At 45.1% G+C, this 25,603-nt stretch overlaps 1 long non-coding RNA gene across 1 annotated transcript; it reads left to right on the top strand.

The window, feature by feature from the left end:
- Positions 1-2,569: 2,569 nt before the first annotated feature.
- On the top strand, positions 2,570-25,603 carry LOC122945015. Its single transcript, XR_006391079.1, has 3 exons — positions 2,570-3,028; positions 24,672-24,871; positions 25,234-25,603. It is a non-coding gene; the product is annotated as an uncharacterized LOC122945015 (long non-coding RNA).

Raw genomic sequence — 25,603 nt, 5'->3', positions numbered from 1 at the left:
TCTCGGATTCTGTGGTTACTACCGAAGGTTCGTGAAAGACTACTCAAAGATTGCTCGAGAGTTACATGACCTACTGAAGATTACCTCTGATGTAAAGGGTGCTAAGGCACTATATCCTAAAGATCCCTTTGGAGAAAAATGGACTTCAGGATGTGAAGATGCCTTTCTGACATTGAAGAAGAGACTTACAGAAGCTCCTGTCTTAGCCTATGCAGACCCTGAGAAACCATATATCCTCCATGTGGATGCCAGTATGGAAGGCCTAGAGGGTGTACTGCACCAAAGTTATCCAGAAGGATTGAGGCCGGTGGCTTACATAAGTAGAAGTCTTACAGGTGCAGAGAAGAACTATCCAGTCCATAAATTGGAGTTTCTGGCACTCAAGTGGGCCATCGTGGATAAGCTGCATGACTATTTGTATGGAGCAACATTCGAAGTAAGGACTGACAAAAATCCACTTACCTACATCCAGACTACAGCTAAGCTGGATGCCACAGGACATAGGTGGTTGGCCGCCTTGTCAAGCTACAGTTTCAGCCTGAAGTACAAGCCTGGGCCCAAGAATGTCAGCGCAGATGCCCTGTCCCGCAGACCTAGACTCCCTCCTCACCAAGAAGAAGAGGAGTGGGAAGAGATCCCTGGGCCGGGGGTAGGAGCCTTTTGTCAGATGTATGTGGTGGCCGAGAGTCAAGAAGAATTTGCCGAGCTAAGAGGGATAGACTCCATTAGCCACTCTCCAGAAGCCGTGCCTGAGGTGTTCCATGCTCCGGTCATGCTTCAACAGTGGTCCAGTATAACCACAGAAGACAAGAGGAAGGCTCAAGCGCAGGACTGGTATATTGGGATAGTTATCAGAGCCATGAAGACTAAGAATCCTAAATTGCTGACTTCTCTACCTGTGAGTCAAAGAGAATTATACCGAAGAGAATGGAGCCGACTACATCTCGAAGATGGAGTACTCTATAGGGTTGTGAAGTATCATGATCACCCTGACAGAAAACAGTTGGTACTACCGCACAGACACCGTGGCATGGTCCTGAGAGCTCTCCACGATCAACATGGGCATCTCGGGGTGGACAAGACCTATGGCCTAGTACAAGATCGGTTCTATTGGCCTCGCATGAGGGAACATGTCGAGCAACATGTAAAGACATGCAGGAGGTGTATCCAGAGGAAGACCCTGCCTGTGAGAGCTGCCCCTATGGGTCATCTGAAAAGTACGGGACCCATGGATCTTGTGTGCATGGACTATCTCTGCATTGAGAACGATACAGCGGGAATTGGAAATGTGCTGGTGGTAACGGACCATTTCACCAGATATGCTCAAGCCTTCCCCACTAAAGATCAAAAGGCTGTGACTGTAGCCAAAGTCCTTTGGCAGAAGTATTTTATTCACTATGGACTACCCAATCGGATACACTCTGATCAAGGTAGAGACTTTGAGAGTAAGTTGATCAAGGAGCTGTTGGACATGTTGCAGGTGCAGAAGTCCAGAACCACACCTTATCATCCGGAAGGGGATGCACAGCCAGAACGATTCAATAGGACCCTCCTAGATATGCTAGGGACTCTCAAGCAAGTCGAGAAGCGGTCTTGGAGTAAACATGTGGAAGCCATGGTCCACGCATACAATTGTACAAGGCATGAATCTACAGGGTTCTCACCCTATTTCCTAATGTTCGGAAGAGAAGCTCGATTGCCGATAGATGTCCGTTTGGGAGTGTCTCCTGATGGAACAGATTCAACTTCACACTTTCAATATGTGAGGAACCTCAAACAAAACCTTCATCGGGCCTATGAGTTGGCTACCCAAGCTGCAGCAAAAATGGAAGAACGGAACAAAAGAAGGTATGATTCTAAGGTGAGATATCGGGAGATTCAAGCAGGGGATAAAGTTCTTCTCCGGAATCTAGGTGTGCCTGGAAAACACAAACTGGCTGACAGATGGAAAGATATCCTGTTTGAGGTTGTGTCCAAACTGGAAGGACTGCCAGTGTACAACATTAGGGGCCCGGAGGGCCGAATAAAGGCTTGGCATAGAAACCATCTGCTTCCAGTTGTGTATGCTGATGAAGAGGAAGAGAGTAGTGAAGAACTGGAGGAAAGCCCAGCCGAGAGTCCTGGAAATGGGGCAGAGGAGACCCCGGGAACTCCCAGTGCAGAGGACCAGTGGTGGTCATCACCCGCAGAAGAAACACAGCAATTGCCTCCTTTAACTCCTGTGGTTTCACAAAGTCCCGAAACCTCTCCTGGGTCACAAAGTTCTCCAAGGTTGAATCCAGAAAGTCCATGTTTTGTGCCTGGAACTTCCCTTAGAGACTCTACTTCGAGGGCAGGAGTTGAAGTTCCACAGTTGATGTCCCAAGATCCCCTCCCACAGCGAGAACTGAGACACAGCACCAGAGTGCGGCAACCCCCTAGGGCCCTAGTTTATGATAATATAGGAGAGCCCAGTTATGCCCCGCTGACACAAGCAGCATCTAAAATGGCCACTTTCCTACATGCACTAGCTGAAGTGGTAAATGTTAGCGACTCTTTACCCTAGATAACTAGCTAGCTAGGATGTTACTGTGTTAACTGTACTGTATGTATGCTAAACCTTTTTCTGTTGAGTTTTTGTTAAGCTCCCTGGCTAGGACTTGCCAGTGGAAGGCAAGTATTTTCAAGGGGGAGCATGTAACCCTGTGAAGTTACACAGGCTGCATTATCTGAAATGCCCAGTAGATGGCAGATGGACTCAGTATGCTGTTAATAAAACATTGAGCTTTGGTCACATGATTGTGACATCATCGAAGGTCCTGTAAGCTTTCCAGAAGTTACTACGTGCTCAGCCAGAAAAGGACATGTGTCTGAGAATGTGAGAGACTGCAGCACAGAGATGGAACCTTGCTGAGAGAACCTGCTTCACCCAAGATCACACCTGCTGAGAGAGGGGCCTGCTGGCAAAGACAAGCGCTGAGTCCAGACGTCTGGTGAATCCAGAGAGAGGAGACTGCTGCTGACCGGCCTGGCTAATCGTGTTGTGAGGGTAAGCCAAACCTCTCCCTGTATCACCACAGGGCACCTGTCTCCTCACTCACAGTAAAGACTCTGAGGTCCAGTGACGGACATTACACAGCTCAGGCTGCTTCAGTGACCCTGCAGAGCAGGACTTATAAGGGCCCCAACTCTCCCATGTGCACCAACGGCCACTAGGGCGAAGATAAGCGGGTGGGACACAGGCGTGCTTGTGGGTGGGTGAGGAAAATCCACATTGCATTGTTACCTGTGTTACGCTATTGTATTTTCCTATGTATGTTGGTTAATTTGCTGCTTACTATATAAAGTTAATTCCAGTTAGGCTGTGTCAGTCTCATTGCACTAAGTATGTTCCCAGTGGGATCCCACATCCCTACCCCGGATGCTCCACTGGGTGGAGGCACTGCCGCAGACATGTACCCCAGCTCCCAGAAAACGGAGGCTCAGGATCCGCCTGTCAGGCATAGTGAGTTAACTAGGGTTAGGGACCCCAAAGACACTAGGGGGCGCCCTCAAAACCCCGTTACATATATATATATATATGTTATAAGGGGCCACAGCCATATATATATGTTATAAGGGGCACAGTCTAAAGGAGGCACATATTTCCCACAGGGGCCACCATGAGCCCCTGGGGATCACCATGGGCAGACGTGCGCAGATGCTGGGCACATCTGCGCACATCGTCCCATGATGCTGTGGTTAATGTATGCAGATATATACCATACATGCCCGCACGTGTTTGCAGGCATGCATGGATATATATGCATACGTCTCAACCCTTCCTCAACAACGTGGTAGACAAATGCCCAGCCCTGGGGTTTCTCCAGCACGTTGCACAGGTAGTTATATAGCCTCCGGTACTTCACGTTCCTCCGGCAGCTCTGGCTGCTGTTGTGCGACAGCGGCTTCCCCAATAAGCTCATGCAAGCTCCCTGCTTCCCTCAGCGGCTCTCCTGCAAGCCCCCTCCAGTGACTGCTGCCCCTGTCAGTGTCACTGGTGCCCAGGAGAAGCAGCCCGTCCCCTCTACTGGAGTTCAACAGCACCCTGTTGCCCCGACCCGACTCCACATCTTTCATGCCGTAGTAACGGTCCCTGCCCCTGCCTTTACCTCCAGAGCTGCTTTTTATCCAGAGCCTCCCACATCACCTCCACTATGGTTGCGGGACATAGCATCACCGGCGTGGGCACAGAGGGCTCTGGGTGCATGCACAGAGCAGACCTGGGGACAGGGTGGCAGCGCTTACTGGCTTCAGACTGTCAGATCTGATCACAAGTTGGCACCAGCCATACATACAGGAAGGCTCTGTGTGCAGGGTGCCAGGGGGGTCCAGCAGTGTCTGTCACTTGGAGATGTCAGCGGCAGAGCTCCTGGAGACACGACGTATCCTCATCCACACACTCTTCTGTGTGATTCATCTGCTCTGTCACATGAAGCCACATATTCTTCTCCAAAGTACAAGCCCTCCTCAGTCAATATGATTCCCTGCCCTCTGTGGAGGCACCATGCCCAGCAGATCCTTTGTACAGCACAGCGACACCAGGTTACACACCAAGATGTTCTCCACTCCCAGCCCCTGACAACCTGTGTGACAACCTTTCACAAAGTGCTACCTCCAGCCAGAGCCCTGCTGTCAACTGCCCCAATCTCCTTGCTGTGATGTATAAAGAAGTATGTGAGGGTACAGAGTGCCCATGGTGCCCAGATCCTAGAAGCGGATCTGCCCAGCCGATGTCACTCCTGGAGAGTCCCTTGCTGCTCTCTGTACAGGAGGGGACAGTGATCACACAGCTCTCTGCATCCAGCAGGCTGCTCAGCATCCACACAGGCAGCTCCCAGCAGTCTACTGTGCCTTCATACATAGAAGCCTGGAGGTCACTTCCAGGCAGCTGAAACTCCATGCATGGTGGTCAGAGTGGCTGTGAGAAGCTTGAAGCCCACCACCTCCAGGCAGCTGCACTTTAACAACTTTTCCAAGAGAATCCAGCAACTCTGTGACAGCAGGAAGGGGTTGCCAGTCACTCACTTGTCCCTGTGCAGCCTGCAGCTCCAGTCCTTCTCCTGGTGCTGCTGCTGACATACATTCAAGGGGGACAGAAGGGGAAGGGGGGTAAGGAAGAGGGGGGGGGGGAAGGGGGGTGAGGAAGAGGGGGAAGGCCAGGTACTTACAGGAGGACTATATCTGAGTATAAATTAAAGGGGTTGTTCGGGTTCAGAGCTGAACCCAGACATACCTCTATTTTCATCCAGGCAGCCCCTCTGACTTGAGTATCGTAGCAGTTCATGCTCCGATGCTTTCCTTTGCCCTGCGCTAAATCGCGCAGGGCAAAGGCATTTTTTGAAGATCTGGTGACATACTGGGGCTCTCCATGGGGCTGCCAGGAAGCCCAGTGACGTCACCGTCACTGATGGCCGGGATTTAGCGCTGCCCTAGCCAGTAAAACGGTAATATGAACAATGGGGTTCTACAAAAGAGCTATTGTGGGGCAAAGTTCATATTCGTGTTTACACACGTAACATAGTAACATAGTACATAAGGCCGAAAAAAGACATTTGTCCATCCAGTTCGGCTTGTTATCCTGCAAGTTGATCCAGAGGAAGGCAAAAAAAAAAAAACCCTGTGAGGTAGAAGCCAATTTTCTCCACTTAGGAATAAAAAATTCCTTCCCGACTCCAATCAGGCAATCAGAATCACTGCTCTTACCGTAAAGAATCCTTTTCTATGTTTGTGTACAAACCTTCTTTCCTCCAGACGCAGAGGATGTCCCCTCGTCACAGTCACAGTCCTGGGGATAAATAGCTGATGGGATAGATCTCTGTACTGACCCCTGATATATTTATACATATTAATTAGATCTCCCCTCAGTCGTCTTTTTTCTAAAGTGAATAACCCTAATTTTGATAATCTTTCAGGGTACTGTAGTTGCCCCATTCCAGTTATTACTTTAGATGCCCTCCTCTGGACCTTCTCCAGCTCTGCTTTGTCTGCCTTGTTTACAGGAGCCCAGAACTGTACACAGTACTCCATGTGTGGTCTGACTAGCGATTTGTAAAGTGGTAGGACTATGTTCTTATCACGGGAATCTATGCCCCTTCTGATGCAACCCATTATCTTGTTGGCCTTGGCAGCAGCTGCCTGACACTGGTTTTTGCAGCTTAGTTTGCTGTTTATTAAAATTCCTAGATCCTTTTCCATGTCAGTGTTACAGAGTGTTTTACCATTTAGTATGTACGGGTGACTTGCATTTTTCCTTCCCATGTGCATAACTTTACATTTATCAGTGTTAAACCTCATCTGCCACTTATCTGCCCAAGCCTCCAATCTGTCCAGATCCCTCTGTAGTAGTATACTGTCCTCATCAGTGTAAATTACTTTACACAGTTTAGTGTCATCTGCGAAAATTGATACTTTACTATGCAAGCCTTCTACAAGATCATTAATAAATATATTGAAGAGAATAGGGCCCAATACTGACCCCTGAGGTACCCCACTAGTGACAGTGACCCAATCTGAGTGTGTACCGTTAATAACCACCCTCTGTTTTCTATTACTCAGCCAGTTACTTACCCACATACAGATGTTTTCTCCCAGTCCGAGCATTCTCATTTTATATACTAACCTTTTATGTGGTACAGTGTCAAATTCTTTGGAGAAGTCCAGATATACGACATCCATTGATTCGCCGCTGTCAAGTCTAGAACTTACCTCCTCATAGAAACTGATTAAATTAGTCTGACATGACTGATCCCTCACGAAGCCATTCTGATATGGCGTTATTTGCTTATTTCCGTTGAGATGCTCTAATATAGCATCTCTCAGAAAACCTTCAAACAGTTTACCCACAACAGATGTTAAACTTACCGGCCTATAGTTTCCAGGCTCTGTTTTTGGCCCCTTTTTAAATATTGGCACCACATATGCCATGCGCCAATCCTGTGGGACATTCCCTGTCAGTATAGAGTCTGCAAATATCAGAAATAAGGGTCTGGCTATGACATTACTTAATTCCTTTAGGATACGGGGGTGTATGTCATCCGGTCCTGGCGATTTGTCTATTTTAATCTTTTTAAGTCGCTGATGTACTTCTTCCTGGGTCAGACAGGACACTTTTAATGGGGAATTTATTTTTGCATTCTGCATGTCATCTGACAATTTATTTTCCTCAGTGAATACATTGGAGAAAAAAATATTTAACAGCTTTGCTTTCTCCTCATCGCTCTCTGCGACTTCCCCCTCATTACTCTTTAAAGGGCCGACACCTTCAGATTTATACTTTTTAACATTTATATAATTGAAGAACATTTTATGGTTAGTTTTACTCTCTTTGGCAATTAATCTCTCGGTCTCTAGTTTGGCCGCTTTTATTTGTTTTTTACATGTTCTATTTTTTTCCTTATAGTTTTTCAGTGCCTCCGTGCTCCCCTCCTGTTTCAGTGAATTATATGCTTTCTTTTTGTCATTTATTGCTTTCTTTACAGTTCTATTTATCCACATTGGTTTCTTTTTGTTCCTTAACCTTTTATTACCATACGGTATGTACCTCTTGTATGTCTTTGGTTATTGCCAAGAACCTGTTTCCCTTGTGAGATATACAAGTTTCAGTTTCCCAGTCTATATCTGGGTAGTTGAAGTCCCCAATAATAACCACCTCATTATGATTTGCCGCCTCGTCTATCTCGTTTAGTAGTAGATTTTCTGTGGACTCTGGTATATTAGGTGGTTTATAGTAAACTCCTATTAGTAATTTATTATTGTTTTTAGCTCCATGTATCTCTACCCACAGTGACTCCACATGTTCATGTCCCTCACTTATATCTTCGCGGAGTGTGGGCTTTAGACCAGACTTTACATAAAGGCAGACCCCTCCCCCTCTCCGGTTTTGACGATCCTTTCTAAACAGACTGTAACCTTGTACATTAACCGCCCAGTCATAGCTATCATCCAGCCATGTCTCAGTTATTCCCACTATGTCATAGTTCTCCTCACACATCACTAATTCCAGTTCACCAGTTTTATTAGTCAGGCTTCTGGCATTAGTATACATACATTTGAGAGGTTTATGTATATTTTTTACCCTACACCTTTCCTTCTGAACTGTTCTAGTCACTCCTTCCATTCCTCCCCCAGTCCCACTACCTTGCCCCAGGTCTCTATCTGCACTATCTTACCCTCCCCCCCAGTCCCTAGTTTAAACACTCCTCCAACCTTCTAGCCATCTTTCTCCCCAGCACAGCTGCCCCTTCCCCATTGAGGTGCAGCCCGTCCCTACGATAGAGCCTGTAGCCGATAGAAAAATCGGCCCAGTTCTCCAGGAACCCAATACCCTCCTTCCTACACCAGTTCTTGAGCCACTTGTTAATCTCCCTAATCTCCCATTGCCTTTCTTGTGTGGCTCGTGGTACAGGCAATATTTTGGAAAATACTACCTTTGAGGTCCTTGCCCTCAGCTTTTGACCTAAATCCCTGAAATAATTTTTAAGGACTCTCCACCTACCTCTAACTTTATCATTGGTTCCGATATGGACCATGACCGCTGGATCGTCTCCAGCCCCTCCCAGTAATCTGTCAACCCGATCCGCGATGTGTCGAACTCTAGCGCCAGGAAGACAGCACACTATTCGGAGATCACGGTCTTTGTGACAGATTTCCCTATCTGTTTCCCTATCTGTGTTTTAAAATGAATGCTTTCCCCTTTTATAAACAAGTAAATAATAACGCAACATTGTAGGGCTGGTATGCAACTTTTTCCAGGGCTGTTTTTTATCCCCAGTCCGGCCCTGCTTACAGGTAATTGATTTATCTACTGTACAACTGATGCAACACCAGATTAGAGTATTGGAAAGGGGATTCACTTTTTCCCCTACCACTAATATGGATCTTTTTACAGTAATTAAAGATGCCCACCTCTTTGCAAGAAAATTGCTTTTAAAAAGACTGCACTATCATAGTTGTGGGGAAGATATATTTGACACAAAGGAAGAAAGGGAAGTGTTGAAAATTTTGGAGGATCTGGCTAATGAAAATTAAGAGGGTGAAAAGGTAAGACTGATGCCAAAAGAAATTATGAAAAAAATCACAATAATTTCCTCCATTTAATATATGTCAGGCCATTGACATTTTTGTAAAATTGGTTGAAGATCTAGGTAAATTGGTTAAAGGACAGGGCAAAAACAATCTTAGTAAAGTTTAGTTAAAATCCTTAGAGGACCTAAAAAAACTAAAGGGGATAGTGATTAAGCAGGCCGATAAAGGGGGACATGTTGTGATCTGGTACCCTGAGATGTATGAAAAGCAAGTGTATAAGTTGTTGAAAGATAAAATTTGTATAATCATATTTATTTATATAGCGCCACCATATTCCGCAGCGCTTTACACATTCATAGGGTTCATGTACAAAACAAAAGTAACTGGCTAATATGCAACTGAAACACTAGCAGTCAGGGCCCTGCTCGCAAGAGCTTACAATCTATGAGGATTGGGGGTAGTTGATTGTAATAAGTAGGATTTGAGCCATTATTGTACTGACAGGAGTGGTGCCGGCCAATCTGCTTGTGGTTTTAGACTACTAGAGGATCGAGTTTAGGCCAGAGGAGTTGGTGGCTGAAAGGTTTAGTCTGGGAAAAGTAATTTTAGGTAGCTTGATAAGCCTGCCTGAAAAGATGTGTTTTTAAGGTACGTTTGAAGGTGGAGAAGTTGTGGATTGACCTAGTATTTATTACGGGGCAGAGTATTCCTGTCACGGAAGGTGTACAGAAAACTAGAAGACACAAAAAGAAGATCCGACTGACTGGATCCAAAACTAAGGAAGCAAAGGGATAGCCCTGCAACAGACCTGGCTCTCTCCCTAACTGCTCAGCCTATGCAAAAATCTCAATTGTTGATGATCGCATATTCTCGTTCCTCGACTGTATAACACCTGAACACCCTATAATAGTGAGGGGACACGACCACCGGCTCCCTACACTTGATACGGAGTGTCAACAGGAAAACACAAATGAATGAACAAAACTTATCTGTAGAAGACTCAGTAGTAGCATCCAACATGCACACACTCCAGGAAGTTGTATAAACCACAAAGTGATGCAGTATGGGAAGGGATTTAAAGGGATGCAATCAGTGCAACTACATGACAGCTGAGAGAGGCTAACGAGATGAGAAAATGAAAGCAAAACAAAAGGAACCTCAAGGAGGAGGTTCTGAAGGACGTCTGTCAGAGCGTCTCAGATGTCTGGTGGTGACAGTACCCCTCCTTCTACGAGTGGACTCTGGACACTCAGAGACCACCTTCTCAGGATGGGACCTATGGAAAGCCCTGATGAGACGAGTGGCCTTAATGTCCGTCACTGGGACCCACATCCTCTCCTCAGGACCATAACCCTCCCAATGAACGAGGTACTGGAGAGAACCGCGGACAACACAAGAATCCACAATTCTAGAGACCTGAAATTCAAGATTACCATCAACCACAATCGGAGGAGGAGGCAAAGACAAGGGTACAATGGGTTGGACATAAGGTTTTAATAAGGACTTATGAAAAACATTATGGATCTTCCTGATCCATAATGTCTGAAGTCTGAGGAAGATCAAGACGGTAGGCAACAGGATTGATGACGGACAAGATTTTGTAAGGCCCAATAAACTTAGGACCCAACTTCCAGGAGGGAACCTTCAAGTTGATATTCTTAGTAGACAACCACACCAGATCACCAACATTCACGTCCGGACCAGGCACACGTCTCTTATCCGCCACACGCTTATATCTCTCACTCATGCTCTTTAGATAATCCTGAATCTTTTGCCAAATAGATGACAAAGACGAGGGGAATCTGTCCTCATCAGGTAAACCAGAAGACCCCTCTCCAGCGAATGTCCCAAACTGCGGATGAAACCCATATGCACCAATTTGCTAAAATGGTCCACCACCACCAGAATCACAGTCTTCCGCGAGGAACGAGGCAGGTCCGTAATGAAGTCCATGGACAGATGTGTCCAAGGACGGGAAGGAATAGGTAACGGAAGGACCTGATGGCCGTGAATGAGGGACTTTGGCACGAGCGCAGGTCTCGCAGGCTGCCACAAAACCCTCAACCGACTTACAAAGCGCCGGCCACCAGAATCTCCGAGCGATGAGATCCACTGTGGCTCTTGCCCCCGGGTGCCCAGCAAGGACAGTATCGTGGTGCTCCTTAAAAATCTTGTGTCTTAAAGCGAGAAGCACAAACAACCTCCCAGGAGGACAAAGATCAGGAGCCTCTGACTGGGCTACCTGAACCTCTGCCTCCAATTCAGGATAAAGAGCAGAGACCACCACACCTTCAGTCAAAATGGGACCCGGGTCTTCAAACTTCCCACCTCCCGAAAAACAACGTGACAGGGAATCCGCCTTCACATTGTTAACCCCAGGGCGGAACGTGACAACAAAATTAAACCTTGAAAAGAACAAAGACCATCTGGCCTGTCTCGGGTTCAGACGCTTGGCTGACTCCAAGTAGGCCAGATTCTTATGGTCAGTGAACATGGTAATAGGGTGTCTGGCACCCTCTAGCCAATGGCGCCATTCCTCAAAAGCTAACTTGATGGCCAACAACTCCCTATCTCCCACATCGTAATTTCTCTCTGCGGAGGAGAGTTTGTTTGAGAAAAAGGCACACGGTCGCCATTTGGCATGAGAGGGACCCTGAGACAAGACCGCACCCACACCCACCTCAGAAGCATCAACCTCAACTATGAAGGGTAGAGAAATATCAGGTTGTACCAAGATGGGAGCGGAAGCAAAACTCTCCTTGATATTAGAAAAGGCCTTACGCGCCTCTACCGACCAGGAGGAAAAATCTACCCCCTTTCTAGTCATATCAGTGAGTGGTTTAACAACAGAGGAATAATTCAAAATAAACTTCCTGTAATAATTGGCAAAACCCAAAAAATGCATCAGCGCCTTCTGATTCTCAGGAAGCTCCCACTCAAGCACAGCGTGGACCTTCTCGGGGTCCATGCGAAAACCAGAAGCAGAGAGAAGAAACCCCAGAAATTGAATTTCTGGAACCGCAAACACACATTTTTCCAGTTTAGCGTACAATTTATTCTCCCATAGGATGAGCAAGACCTGACGTAAGTGTTCCTTATGAGTTTTGAAATCGGGAGAAAAAATCTAAATGTCATCTAGATACACTAATACAAATTTCCCCATTAAATGATAAAAAATGCTGTTCACAAAATGCTGAAAGACGGCTGGAGCATTCATCAAACCAAAAGGCATAACCAAATTCTCAAAATGGCCCTCAGGGATATTGAAGGCCGTCTTCCATTCGTCTCCTTCTCTGACCCTGACCAGGTTGTATGCCCCTCTTAGATCCAACTTGGAAAAAAAACTTTAGCCCCAACAATCTGGTTAAACAGGTCCGGGATCAGAGGAAGCGGATAAGGGTCACGAATTGTGATACTGTTAAGCTCCCTGAAATCCAGACATGGTCTTAAAGAACCATCTTTTTTCTTAACAAAGAAAAAAACAGCGGCAACAGGTGACTTCGAGGGTCGTATGTGTCCCTTTCTCAGACTCTCAGAGATATAAGCACGCATAGCGACCCTTTCAGGTTGGGAGAGATTGTATAAACGAGATTTAGGCAGCTTGGCGCCTGGGGTGAGATTAATAGGGCAATCGTACTCCCTGTGAGGGGGCAAGTCCTGAACACCACTCTCAGAAAACACATCCGAAAATTCAGATAGAAAAGATGGTACAGTCTTAGTAGAAACCTCTGAAACAGATGATGCAATTCTCTCTGCAAAAGTCACTCCAACCATTTATTTGCCTGGCTTGCCAATCAATGGTGGGGTTATGTTTAGTGAGCCATGGTAGCCCCAACAATAAAGGAGTAGGCAACCCGCTTAGGACGAAACATGAAACATCCTCAACATGAGTATCACTCACAATCAAACGGATATTGTGAACTATGCCCTTTAACGATTTCTGAGAAAGTGGAACGGAATCAATAGCAAAAACAGGTATATCCTTTCCCAAAGTGCATACCTGGAAACCATGAGTTATAACAAATTGATTATCAATGAGATTAACAGCTGCTCCACTATCTACAAAAATCTCACAAACAATGTTCTTGCTCTCTAGCGCCACCCTGGCAAAACGGGAACTACAAGCAAACGGAAAACCTTCAATTTCCGCATCAACCATGCCAATAGTAACTGATGGAACGTCTTTAAGAGGATTTTTTTTATTTTTGTTTCTTTATTACTCTCAAAAAACTGCCTAAATCTCCTAGAGGGACAAACATTTGCCAAATGATTTATACCTCCACAACAGAAACAAACCTTCCTATGAGAGCTGGATCTTCTATTGTCAGAGGCAAGCAACCCCAGCTGCATGGGCTCCTGCTCAGAAGCGATTGAGAGCGACTGAGACCCCTGTGCACTGAATGAGACCGCCGCACTGTCCTTGGACTGAGTATGACAGGAAGGAGTGATCTCTCCTCTCTCTCTAAGACGCCTGTCAATACGAATGGCCCGAGACATGGCAGAGTCCAAGAAGGTAGGTCTCTCATGAAAGGCAAATGCATCTTTCAATCCCTCTGAAAGACCATAGCAAAATTGACTTCGGAGTGCAGCATCATTCCAACCAGTATCAGCTGCCCATCTCCGAAATTCTGAACAGTTTATCTCTGCAGACTGTTTACCCTGGCATAAAAGACGTAGTCTAGACTCAGCCAGAGCAATACGATCCGGATCATTATATATCTGACCCAGGGCTAAAAAAAATGAATCCACTGAACAGAGGTGCCGTGCCCCCACCGGCAGCGAAAAGGCCCAGGACTGAGCGTTATCCCTGAGCAGCCAGATGATGATCCCCACCCTCTGCTCCTCATCACCAGAGGAATAGGGAAGTAGGCGAAAATGGAGTTTGCAAGCCTCTCTAAAACGAACAAAATTCTCACTACCCGCGGAGAACGTATCCGGGAGCGAGATCTTAGGCTCAGAACAAACTCCATGAACGCAAGCTGAACCGGTCACCTGAAACTGAGAAACAGTCTTACGGAGATCTGCTACCTCCAATGAAAGACCCTGCATGTTGTTCAGTCAAAAGTGAAACCGGATCCATGCTTGAGATGGTTTTGGGCGGTTTATAATGTCACGGAAGGTGTATAGAAAACTAGAAGACACAAAATGAAGATCCGACTGACTGGATCCAAAACTAAGGAACAAAAGGGAGAGCCCTGCAACAAACCTGGCTCCCTCCCTAACTGCTCAGGCTATACAAAAATCTCAATGGTAGATGATCGCATATCCTCGTACTTCGACTGTATAACACCTGAACACCCTATAATAGTGAGGGGACACGACCCAAATGAATGAACAAAACGTATCTGTAGAACACTCAGTAGTAGCATCCAGCATGCATACACTCCAGGAAGTTGTATAAACCGCAAAGTGATGCAGTATGGGAAGGGATTTAAAGGGATGCAATCAGTGCAACTACATGACAGCTGAGAGAGGCTAACGAGATGAGAAAAGGAAAGCAACACAAATGGAAACTCAAGGAGGAGGTTCTGAAGGACGTCTGTCAGAGCTTCTCAGATGTCTGGTGGTGATACAACCTTGATTGACCGCATGCAGGGTCTTTCACTGGAGGTAGCAGATCTACGGAAAACTGTATATCAGTTTGAGGTGACCATTTTTGCTTGCGTTCATGGAATTTGTTCTAAGCCTAAAATCTCGCTTCCGGATACGTTCTCCGGGGGTAGTGAGAATTTTGTTAGTTTCAGAGAGGCTTGCAAACTGCATTTTCGCCTACTTCCCCATTCCTCTGGTGATGAGGAGCGGAGGGTGGGTATCATCATCTCGCTGCTCAGGGATAACGCTCAGTCCTGGGCCTTTTCGCTGCCGGTGGGGGCACGGCCCCTCTGTTCAGTGGATGAATTTTTTTTAGCCCTGGGTCAGATATATGATGATCCGGATCGTATTGCTCTGGCTGAGTCTAGACTACATCTTTTATGCCAGGGTAAACAGTCCGCAGAGATAAACTGTTCAGAATTTCGGAGATGGGCAGCTGATACTGGTTGGAATGATGCTGCACTCCGAAGTCAATTTTGCCATGGTCTTTCAGAGGGATTGAAAGATGCATTTGCCTTTCATGAGAGACCTACCTCCTTGGACTCTGCCATGTCTCAGGCCGTTCATATTGACAGGCGTCTTAGAGAGAGAGGAGAGATCACTCCTTCCTGTCATACTCAGTCCCCTTTGAGCAGGAGCCCATGCAGCTGGGTTTGCTTGCCTCTGACAATAGAGGATTCAGCTCTCATAGGAAGGTTTGTTTCTGTTGTGGAGGTATAAATCATTTGGCAAATGTTTGTCCCTCTAGGAGATTTAGGCAGTTTTTGGAGAGTAATAAAGAAACAAAAAGAAAAAAATCCTCTAAAAACATTCCATCTGTTACTATTGGCAAGGTTGATGTGGAAATTGAAGCTTTTCCGTTTGCTTGTAGTTCCCGTTTTGTCCTACCTGCCAGGGTGGCGCTAGAGAACAAGAATATTGTTTGTGAGATTTTTGTAGATAGTGGAGCAGCTGTCAATCTCATTGATAATCAATTTGCTATAACTGATGGTTTCCAGGTATGCACTTTGGGAAAGGATATACCTGTTTTTGCTATTGATTCCGTTCCACTTTCTCAGAAATCGCTAAAGGGCATAGTTCACAATATCCGTTTGATTGTGAGTGATACTCATGTTGAGGATGTTTCATGTTTCGTCCTAAGCGGGTTGCCTACTCCTCTAGTGTTGGGGCTACCCTGGCTCACTAAACATAACCCCACCATTGATTGGCAAGCGAGACAAATAAATGGTTGGAGTGACTTGCAGAGAGAATTGCCTCATGACATCTGTTTCAGAGGTTTCTACTAAGACTGTGCCATCTTTTCTCTCTGAATTTTCGGATGTGTTTTCTGAGAGTGGTGTTCAGGACTTGCCCCCTCACAGGGAGTACGATTGCCCTATTAATCTCACCCCAGGCGCCAAGCTGCCTAAATCTCGTTTATACAATCTCTCCCAACCTGAAAGGGTCGCTATGCGTGCTTATATCTCTGAGAGTCTGAGAAAGGGACACGTACGACCCTCGAAGTCACCTGTTGCCGCTGTTTTTTTCTTTGTTAAAAAAAAAGATGGTTCTTTAAGACCATGTCTGGATTTCAGGGAGCTGAACAGTATCACAATTTGTGACCCTTATCCGCTTCCTCTGATCCCAGACCTGTTTAACTAGCTTGTTGGGGCTAAAGTTTTTTCCAAGTTGGATCTAAGAGGGGCATACAACCTGGTCAGGGTCAGAGAAGGAGACGAATGGAAGACGGCCTTCAATACCCCGGAGGGCCATTTTGAGAATTTGGTTATGCCTTTTGGTTTGATGAATGCTCCAGCCGTCTTTCAGCATTTTGTGAACAGCATTTTTTATCATTTAATGCTGAAATTTGTATTAGTGTGTCTAGAAGACATTATGATTTTTTCTCCTGATTTCAAAACTCATAAGGACCCCACCTACGTCAGGTCTTACTCATCCTGCGGGAGAATAAATTGGACGCTAAACTGGAAAAATATGTGTTTGCGGTTCCAGAAATTCAATTTCTGGGGTTTCTTCTCTCCGCTTCTGGTTTTCGCATGGACCGCGAGAAGGTCCACGCTGTGCTTGAGTGGGAGCTTCCGGAGAATCAGAAGGCGCTGACGCGCTTTTTGTGTTTTGCCAATTATTACAGGAAGTTTATTTTGAATTATTCCTCTGTTGTTAAACCACTCACTGATATGACTAGAAAGGGGGTAGATTTTTCCTACTGGTCAGTAGAAGCGCGTAAGGCCTTTTCTAGTATCAAGGAGAGTTTTGCTTCCGCTCCCATCTTGGTACAACCTGATATATCTCTGCCAAATACGGTTTTGTCTCAGGGTCCCTCTCATGCCAAATGGCAACCGTGTGCCTTTTTCTCGAAAGAAACTCTCCTCCGCAGAGAAAAATTACGATGTGGGAGATAGGGAGTTGTTGGCCATCAAGTTAGCTTTTAAGGAATGGCGCCATTGGCTAGAGGGAGCCAGACACCCTATTACCGTGTTTACTGACCATAAGAATCTGGCCTACTTGGAGTCAGCCAAGCGTCTGAACCCGAGACCAGATGGTCTTTGTTCTTTTCAAGGTTTAATTTTGTTGTCACGTTCCGCCCTGGGGTTAAGAATGTGAAGGCGGATTCCCTGTCACGTTGTTTTCCGGGAGGTGGGAATTTTGAAGACCCGGGTCCCATTTTGGCTGAAGGTGTGGTGGTCTCTGCTCTTTATTCTGAATTGGAGGCAGAGGTTCAGGTAGCCCAGTCAGAGGCTCCTGATCTTTGTCCTCCTGGGAGGTTGTTTGTGCCTCTCGCTTTAAGACACAAGATTTTTAAGGAGCACCACGATACTGTCCTTGCTGGGCACCCGAGGGCAAGAGCCACAGTGGATCTCATCGCTCGGAGATTCTGGTGGCCGGCGCTTCGTAAGTCGGTTGAGGGTTTTGTGGCAGCCTGCGAGACCTGCGCTCGTGCCAAAGTCCCTCATTCACGGCCATCAGGTCCTCTCCTTCCGTTACCTATTCCTTCCCGTCCTTGGACACATCTGTCCATGGACTTCATTACGGACCTGCCTCGTTCCTCACGGAAAACTGTGATTCTGGTGGTGGTGGACCGTTTTAGCAAAATTGTGCATTTCATTCATTTTCCTGACTTGCCTAATGCTAAGACGCTGGCGCAGGCATTTATTGATCACATTGTCAAATTGCATAGTATTCCTTCAGACATAGTCTCTGATAGGGGCACGCAGTTTGTTTCCAGATTCTGGAAGGCTTTCTGTTCTCGCTTGGGGGTTCGGTTGTCATTCTCTTCTGCTTTCCACCCGCAATCGAATGGCCAGACAGAGCACGTCAATCAGAATCTGGAGACATATCTGCGCTGTTTTGTGGTGGAGAATCAGGAGGATTGGTGTTATTTTTTGTCCCTTGTTGAGTTTGCTTTAAATAACCGTCGTCAGGAGTCCTCTGATAAGTCACCATTTTTTGGTGCATATGGGTTTCATCCGCAGTTTGGGACATTCTCTGGAGAGGGGTCTTCTGGTTTACCTGATGAGGACAGATTCTCCTCGTCTTTGTCATCTATTTGGCAAAAGATTCAGGATAATCTAAAGAGCGTGAATGAGAGATATAAGTGTGTGGCGGATATGAGACTTGTGCCTGGTCTGGACCTGAATGTTGGTTATCTGGTGTGGTTGTCTACTAAGAATATCAAATTGAAGGTTCCCTCCTGAATGTTGGGTCCTAAGTTTATTGGGCCTTACAAAATCTTGTCCGTCATCAATCCTGTTGCCTACTGTCTTGATCTTCCTCAGACTTGGAAGATCCATAATGTTTTTCATAAGTCCTTATTAAAACCTTATGTCCAATCCATTGTGCCCTCGTCTTTGCCTCCTCCTCTGATTGTGGTTGATGGTAATCTTGAATTTCAGGTCTCTAGGATTGTGGATTCTCGTGTTGTCCGTGGTTCTCTCCAGTACCTCGTTCATTGGGAGGGTTATGGTCCTGAGGAGAGGATGTGGGTCCCAGTGACGGACATTAAGGCCACTCGTCTCATCAGGGCTTTCCATAGGTCCTATCCTGAGGAAGTGGGCTCTGAGTGCCCGGAGTCCACTCGTAGAAGGAGGGGTACTGTCACCACCAGACATCTGAGAAGCTCTGACAGATGTTCTTCAGAACCTCCTGCTTGAGGTTCCTTTTGTTTTGCTTTTGTTTTCTCATCTTGTTAGCCTCTCTCAGCTGTCATTTAGTTGCACTGATTGCATCCCTTTAAATCCCTTCCCATACTGCATCACTTTGCGGTATAAACAACTTCCTGGAGTGTGCTGATGCTAGAAGCTGTTACTACTGCATCCACAAGATAAGTCTGTTTTCTTTATTTCTGTTTGCCTGTGGGCTTTATCCTAGGTGACCCTGACTCCCCCCTTATTAAGTGTAGGGAGTCGGTGGTCGTGTCCCCTCACTATTACAGGGTGTTCAGGTGCATACAGTCGAGGAACGAGGATATGCAATTCTCTACCATTGAGATTTTTGCATAGGCTGAGCAGTAAGGGATAGAGCTAGGGCTCTTACAGGGCTTACCCTCCTGTTCCTTAGTTTTGGATCAAGTCAGTCGGATCTTCATATGTGTCTCCTAGTTTTCTGTAACACCATCCGTGACACCCATTTAGACATGTACTGACTTGCTCTCACCAAAGCCCAAGAGTGATGTCCATAATGCTTTCTGTACTTAGGTAGAAGTTGGTGGACATTTGTGCTGACAAACTGAGATACAAAAATTGGACAGGTCTTGGGAATATGGTAGGGTACATCTCCTCATCTGTAATACAAATAACTCACTTTTTACTACACTGTTCATTACATATTATAGTGTGCAGATTTTGGTTGTGTCACAGGCGTTTTGATCACCGTAGTAAAGAGTTACAGATGTCTGATTAGGCAGTATGCTACTGGTCATGTTTTCCAGCACTTTTCCTAGACATACTGTGGCTTGAACATCTAAGTATTGTCTGGTTCTTAAATTCCAGTCTAATCACATCACTGTCTGGGATGTGACTGTTCACTTGAAATGAATGGTTCATTTTATTTTTACAAGACCAGGGAACACTGAACACCCTCCTCATTGCTAAGAACTTGTATAACTTTAGAGACATAGCTTTTCTGAGCATATGACATTTTTGCATTGTAAAGTTGCTGTAAATGATTTTAGAGTTTTTGCTATACGAACGTAGATATCACAGGCAGGGGCATACATAGAAGTCATTGGGCCCCATAGCAAGAATCTGAATTATGCCCCCACTATACCCATCTCTGGCCACTGCCCTTGCTGTATGGACTGTGGTTGCTGCTGTGTGTTATAGAGTGTGCCATCAGGGCTGGACTTGGACTACAAAACAACCCTTGCACACGAATAGTGATGAGCGGGGGGTGCCATATTCAATTTCGTGATATTTCACAAATATTCGATTGAATATTCGTCGAAATCAAATATTCGTCATTATTCCATTTATCGTGAATAATATGCGATTTAATTAACCGGTACAGGACCGCCGTACGCAGGATTGCGTCCTACCGGCGGCCCTGCTCTTCTGGGTGGACACATATACGCGTCCTCCCGCGATACCCGAGATTTCCTGTGAACGCGCGCGCGCTCACAGGAACGGAAGGTAAGAGAGTGGATCTCCAGCCTGCCAGCGCCGATCGCTCGCTGGCAGGCTGGAGATGTGATTTTTTTTAACCCCTAACAGGTATATTAGACGCTGTTTTGATAACAGCATCTAATATACCTGATACCTGGTCCTCTGGTGGTCCCTTTTGTTTGGATCGACCACCAGAGGACACAGTTAGTTGTGTAAAGTAGCACCAAACACTACACTACACTACACCCTTCCCTGTCACTTATTAACCCCTTATGAACCCATGATCACCCCATATAGACTCCCTGATCACCCCATATAGACTCCCTGATCACCCCATATAGACTCCCTGATCACCCCATATAGACTCCCTGATCACCCCATATAGACTCCCTGATCACCCCCCTGTCATTAATCACCCCCCTGTCATACGGACGTCTGAACGGAGCCTTACAGGGGGGTGATCAGGGAGTGTATATGAGGTGATCACCCCCCTGTAAGGCTGCATTCAGACGTCCGTATGCGTCTTGCGGATCTGATCCATGTATCCGTGGATCTGTAAAAATCATACGGACATCTGAATGGAGCCTTACAGGGGGGTGATCAATGACAGGGGGTGATCAGGGAATCTATATGGTTTATCACCCGCCTGTCATTGATCACCCCCCTGTAAGGCTCCATTCAGACGTCCGTATGCGTTTTGCGGATCTGATCCATGTATCCGTGGATCCGTAAAAATCATACGGACATCTGAATGGAGCCTTACAGGGGGGTGATCAATGACAGGGGGTGATCAGGGAGTGTATATGAGGTGATCACCCCCCTGTCATTGATCACCCCCCTGTAAGGCTGCATTCAGACGTCCGTATGCGTTTTGCGGATCTGATCCATGTATCCGTGGATCCGTAAAAATCATACGGACATCTGAATGGAGCCTTACAGGGGGGTGATCAATGACAGGGGGGTGATCAATGACAGGGGGTGATCAGGGAGTGTATATGAGGTGATCACCCCCCTGTCATTGATCACCCCCCTGTAAGGCTCCATTCAGACGTCCGTATGTGTTTTGCGGATCCGATCCATGTATCCGTGGATCCGTAAAAATCATACGGACGTCTGAACGGAGCCTGATTTTTACGGATCCACGGATACATGGATCGGATCCGCAAAACACATACGGACGTCTGAATGGAGCCTTACAGGGGGGTGATCAATGACAGGGGGGTGATCACCTCATATACACTCCCTGATCACCCCCTGTCATTGATCACCCCCCTGTCATTGATCACCCCCCTGTAAGGCTCCATTCAGATGTCCGTATGATTTTTACGGATCCACGGATACATGGATCAGATCCGCAAAACGCATACGGACGTCTGAATGCAGCCTTACAGGGGGGTGATCAATGACAGGGGGGTGATCACCTCATATACACTCCCTGATCACCCCCTGTCATTGATCACCCCCCTGTAAGGCTCCATTCAGATGTCCGTATGATTTTTACGGATCCACGGATACATGGATCAGATCCGCAAAACGCATACGGACGTCTGAATGGAGCCTTACAGGGGGGTGATCAATGACAGGCGGGTGATAAACCATATAGATTCCCTGATCACCCCCTGTCATTGATCACCCCCCTGTAAGGCTCCATTCAGATGTCCGTATGATTTTTACAGATCCACGGATACATGGATCAGATCCGCAAGACGCATACGGACGTCTGAATGCAGCCTTACAGGGGGGTGATCACCTCATATACACTCCCTGATCACCCCCCTGTAAGGCTCCATTCAGATGTCCGTATGATTTTTACGGATCCACGGATCAGATCCGCAAAACGCATATGGACGTCTGAATGCAGCCTTACAGGGGGGGTGATCAATGACAGGGGGGTGATCACCTCATATACACTCCCTGATCACCCCCTGTCATTGATCACCCCCCTGTAAGGCTCCATTCAGATGTCCGTATGATTTTTACGGATCCACGGATACATGGATCAGATCCGCAAAACGCATACGGACGTCTGAATGGAGCCTTACCAATGGTGATCAATGACAGGGGGGTGATCACCCCATATAGACTCCCTGATCACCCCCCCTGTCATTGATCACCCCCTGTAAGGCTCCATTCAGACATTTTTTTTGGAGTTAGCGGAAATTTTTGGAGTTAGCGGAAATTTTTGGAGTTAGCGGAAATTTTATTTTATTTTTTTTGTTTTTTCTTACTAAGTCTCATATTCCACTAACTTGTGTCAAAAAATAAAATCTCACATGAACTCACCATACCCCTCACGGAATCCAAATGCGTAAAATTTTTTAGACATTTATATTCCAGACTTCTTCTCACGCTTTAGGGCCCCTAAAAAGCCAGGGCAGTATAAATACCCCACATGTGACCCCATTTCGGAAAGAAGACACCCCAAGGTATTCGCTGAGGGGCATATTGCGTCCATGAAAGATTGAAATTTTTGTCCCAAGTTAGCGGAAAGGGAGACTTTGTGAGAAAAAAAAAACAAAAAAAAAAAAAAATATTTCCGCTAACTTGTGCCAAAAAAAAAAAATTCTATGAACTCGCCATGCCCCTCATTGAATACCTTGGGGTGTCTTCTTTCCAAAATGGGGTCACATGTGGGGTATTTATACTGCCCTAGCTTTTTAGGGGCCCGAAAGCGTGAGAAGAAGTCTGGGATCCAAATGTCTAAAAATGCCCTCCTAAAAGGAATTTGGTCCGCTTTGCGCATCTAGGCTGCAAAAAAGTGTCACACATCTGGTATCGCCGTACTCAAGAGAAGTTGGAGAATGTGTTTTGGGGTGTCATTTTACATATACCCATGCTGGGTGAGATAAATATCTTGGTCAAATGCCAACTTTGCATTAAAAAATGTGAAAAGTTGTCTTTTGCCAAGATATTTCTCTCACCCAGCATGGGTATATGTAAAATGACACCCCAAAACACATTCCCCAACTTCTCCTGAGTACGGTGATACCAGATGTGTGACACTTTTTAGCAGCCAAGGTGGGCAAAGAGGCACATATTCCAAAGTGCACCTTTCGGATTTCGCAGGCCATTTTTTACACATTTTGATGTGTACTTTGCAAAGTACTTCTCACACATTTGGGCCCCTAAATTGCCAGGGCAGTATAACTACCCCACAAGTGACCCCATTTTGGAAAGAAGACACCCCAAGGTATTCCGTGAGGGGCATGGCGAGTTCCTAGAATTTTTAATTTTTTGTCGCAAGTTAGTGGAATATGAGACTTTGTAAGAAAAAATAAAAATAAAAAATCATCATTTTCCGCTAACTTGTGACAAAAAATAAAAAGTTCTATGAACTCACTATGCCCATTAGCGAATACCTTAGGGTGTCTACTTTCCGAAATGGGGTCATTTGTGGGGTGTTTGTACTGTCTGGGCATTGTAGAACCTCAGGAAACATGACAGGTGCTCAGAAAGTCAGAGCTGCTTCAAAAAGCGGAAATTCACATTTTTGTACCATAGTTTGTAAACGCTATAACTTTTACCCAAACCATTTTTTTTTGCCCAAACATTTTTTTATCAAAGACATGTAGAACAATAAATTTAGCGAAAAATGTATATATGGATGTCGTTTTTTTTGCAAAATTTTACAGCTGAAAGTGAAAAATGTCATTTTTTTCAAAAAAATCGTTACATTTTGATTAATAACAAAAAAAGCTAAAATGTCAGCAGCAATGAAATACCACCAAATGAAAGCTCTATTAGTGAGAAGAAAAGGAGGTAAAATTAATTTGGGTGGTAAGTTGCATGACCGAGCGATAAACGGTGAAAGTAGTGTAGTGCAGAAGTGTAAAAAGTGGCCTGGTCATGAAGGGGGTTTCAGCTAGCGGGGTTGAAGTGGTTAATCGCGTATTGCGATTTTTCTTTTGACAGTATAAGGCAACGTTCCTATGACCAATTGACTATGGCTAGGCTAATATGTGTATTTTACGAATATTCTTAATATTGCTCTAACTTCGTCTTTTAGAATATTCGTAATATTCTAAAAGACTAAGTTAGAGCAATATTACGAATACATTCGTTATTTAGAATATTTGTATACATTTTTTTTCAATGTGTAGTTATTGCACTTTGGCATACTGCTCCCCAACAAAAGCCCCCGTAACCATGGCAACACCTGTGGGTTAGAATATACCATCGGATTTGAGTTTTCACGATCTCAGGGAAACCTCAGATCCGATGGTATTTTGTAACCCACAGTTCCCATTGTGACGGAACACTTGTTGGGGAGGTGTATGCCGAAGTTGATTAAATAACGAATATATTCACTATATTGCTATGTATTTGTTTTTTCGAATATTCGTGAAATAATTGAAATCTTGATTTAAATTTTTTTGTTTCAATTAATATTTGTTTTTTTTATATTTTTTCATTTGCTATCGCTGTCCCTAATTTAAGAAAAGCGGGTAACGTAAACGTGCGTGAAAAAGCGTATGATGTAATTTACAGTACTAGAACCGCCCAGTGACTGACCAGTGTCTATAAAGCATTCATCATCACTATTTGAACTTTACAAGTGAATGACTACAATGGCTACTGGAAGTACGTCAAATTTCATACACATATTTGAGAAAGATGAGGACGACATCATATTAACTGTAAGTAATATTCTCTTATGCATATATGTTGTTTGTGTAGATATTGCATGCAGCACAATGATTGTTCTGTAGATCACGAATTCTGAAATATTCGTAGATGCGATTATTATCTATATTGATATGATTTTGTTTTTTGGACTGTATGTCTCGTAGTGCATACGGTCGTGTGCAAGTGGCATAAGTGTCTAAAGTAGCTAATAAATATAAACTACCCAAAAAAATTACATTAAACTGTATTCAAACTAGCTCTAATCTTAAAAACACTATAATGACCATAAACATGTGTTTATACACCTACTCCACACAATGCACTAATTCTCTGATAAACTAAATTGCATTAATATTTTCTTTTAAACATACAGTAATCAATGAATGCCATAAACGAATGGCCAAGTACCAGAAGGAGCAAGAAAAGGATCGATTGGCTCTACATAAGCTGGTGCGGTGGGTTTCAAAAAAGGTTCGGAGGATGGATCAGAGGATCCGTGAAATAAAACATATGCATTTCATGAAAAAAAATATATATATATAACCCAAAACTATTATTGTTAAAATGTTATTAAAAACATTTATCTGCCACAGACTTGATGTGTCGAATCTTGAAAGTTCTATCAGTCAATGTAATGCGTCATGTGTAGCTAATTTTGGACTTCTTTTTCTTGTTTAAATTTTTTTTTTTATTTAAACAAAAAAAATTGAAAGTCAAATAGTGTAATTTTTTTCATGTTAGCC

This window comes from Bufo gargarizans, chromosome 8, assembly GCF_014858855.1.
Source record: "Bufo gargarizans isolate SCDJY-AF-19 chromosome 8, ASM1485885v1, whole genome shotgun sequence".
NCBI lineage: Eukaryota > Metazoa > Chordata > Amphibia > Anura > Bufonidae > Bufo > Bufo gargarizans.
Note: the sequence above shows the minus strand (reverse complement) of the source record. Positions and strands in the feature narration are given on the sequence as shown.